This window comes from Alligator mississippiensis, chromosome 11, assembly GCF_030867095.1.
Source record: "Alligator mississippiensis isolate rAllMis1 chromosome 11, rAllMis1, whole genome shotgun sequence".
NCBI lineage: Eukaryota > Metazoa > Chordata > Crocodylia > Alligatoridae > Alligator > Alligator mississippiensis.
Window position 1 is genome coordinate 72,003,131 of NC_081834.1, and position 2,494 is coordinate 72,005,624.

Consider the following 2,494-nt stretch of genomic DNA (forward strand, 5'->3'; position numbering starts at 1 on the left):
CTCAATAGATCATCGAGTCCGACCCCTGCATAGGCAAGAAAGAGTGCTGGGTCTAGATGACCCCAGCTAGATGCATATCCACAATTTGGGGGTTTAAACTTTTTTTGCTAATACTATAGGGATGGGGACATGCTTATAAAGGGGTTAAGTTTTGGTGTTTTACTTTTACTGATTTTACGTGTATTTATTTTTTAACTGTGTTTTTATTTTTGAAGAAATAACTTTTGTAAAAAGGGGTTTGTATTTTGGGTACTATTTTGTATAGGAACTGGATATAATCTCTGGGTTTTTGGACTTGATTTAAAGCATTTGTTTTTTTCATCCTGGTGTAAGATAAAGGTTTGTAGGGTAAGGTATGATCTGGCAGAATTTGTTTTGTTTGTGTGGTTTTGTATTGTTTTTAACACTGAATGCATAATGGTGTGTCATTGTTTGAGTGACTGGACTGTTATGCTTTGGGTTTCGACACGATTTTTTTGGTATTTTACGTTAGTTACTATTTGATGTTTTTAAGGTTTCTTGAGTAAGCTGTTTTATTTTAGTAAGCTTATTTTTTACTACTTTTATATTTATTTGGTTAAGCACTGTTTTGGTAGTTTTTAATTAATTTAGGATGGTAGCGGCATTTTTGCATCATTTTTTATGTAGACTGGGATTTTTTTGCTAAGCAGACAGGATTGGTTTTGTTTACTTGTTGTACTATGGATAGACTTGGGTGACGTTAACCTTTTACTGTAGGATTACAATTAAAAAAAAAAACAATGAAGGGAACATTATAAAAGTTTTTGGGATTTTATTTTTCATAATTGTGGGAAATGTTTTTGAGTGGGTAGGGTCTATAGAAATTTAGAAGGAGATAGGTTTTTTTTTTGTTTTTTCAAATTTTGTTTTTGTTTTGTATTTAGTTGGTTAGGTTTGGGTCTGTTTTTATATACAGCCTCTTATGCCTTTGCTGTGATGGGATGCTTTTGGGGCGTACAATTTGTTATTGATTTTGTGATACTGGCAAATATTAATATAAAGTTTATTTGAAGCCTGCCGTGCATGGCATGTTTATATGGGGTTTTTTTGCATAGTTTTGCACATTTTTTGCTTTGCCGGCTTGGAACTCTTCCATGTTGGTTATATATTTATACTTGTGGGCTAACAGATTAATTGGTTTTCGGGACTACAGCTATTTTGTAGAGGAATGTAATGTTTCGTTGAGGTTGGAAACACGTACTGTACGGTGGGTAGTTCTCCACAGTTGCGCTTTCTTTGTTTTTGTGGTGTTGATTTAGGCACACCAGTGCACTTCATAAGGGCAGCGGGTGGTTTTTGTTAGATTTTAGCTTTGGAGGTTGCTGGAATTTTAGGTGTGAAATAGGAGTGTTTTAGATACGTACTTTTGGTGGGCTATAGTGGGGTAAGAAGTATTGGGCCAGCTTGCTTTTAGTGGCTGTATTTTAACCCTCATTTTTTAGTAGCCAGGGTAATGATTGGGGGAATAGGCCTGTTTTTCCGGCCTCTTTTAGCCTGACGGCTATTGTGTTTTTAATAACAGTTGCTTTTTGATGTTTGATTTTTAATAGCTAGTTTAGATTAGTTTTATTAGCAACAGTACCTTAGCCTTTATGGCATTTTGTGGCAAACAGTTGTTTGGTCAGTAAGAACTTAGTATTTGCTGGTGGGGGTTTTGACTAATACGGTATTGCTTTGTTTTCATGCTAGAACTAGACTTTTTTGGGTGTTTTTGTTTGGGCTGGGAAGTGAATTTTACTTTAAAAAAAGGGGTGTCTGGCTCTCCTAAGGGGGATGGGGTGGGCTCAGGGGAGAGCTACAATAGCACGGGAGATTTTATTCTTTTTCTTTTCTTCGTTTGCTAGGACAGTTCTGGATACTAGATATCAGCTCCCATTCATGCCCCTCAGTGTAGTTCATCAGCCTCTACAGCTTGAATCTCAATGGTGAAGATGCAACAAAGCCTAAGGGTGTGAATGACTGTGTGGAAAGTTGTCTTTAATTTGTTGCGAGTGCTAGAGATGGTCTCCCTTTGCATAGCATACGCTCAGAAAAGAAACGCTGCTGCAACTCTACCTCTAGGAGATGGCTTAGGAGAGCCTGGGTAAGGGGTTTTCTTTCTTTGTTATTGCTGAGCTACCAAGTTAGACAAGCTGACGAGCAGATTCTGCCTCAAAGTCTGCTTTCACTGCCTCTTATGCTCCCTGCACAGCTGTTCCCTTCCGACTAAGCGGGAATGTTTTAAGAAACAACATCTGGCAATACAATCCCACACCGAGCTCCATCCCTGGCCTTTGCCCTGGAGGAGCTGTGTAAGCAGAAGTAGTACTAGCCCTCTTTTACCTTGGCTTACACTTTGCACCCTCTCTGGCTCTGCTCATCCCAAAAGAGTTGGCTCTGTGGAGCTGTGGTGCCATCTTGAGAGTATACGAAGGCAACATGCCTTCGTATAAAAGTGGACCACGGGGCTGTTGTTGAGGCTGGGATATGGGTG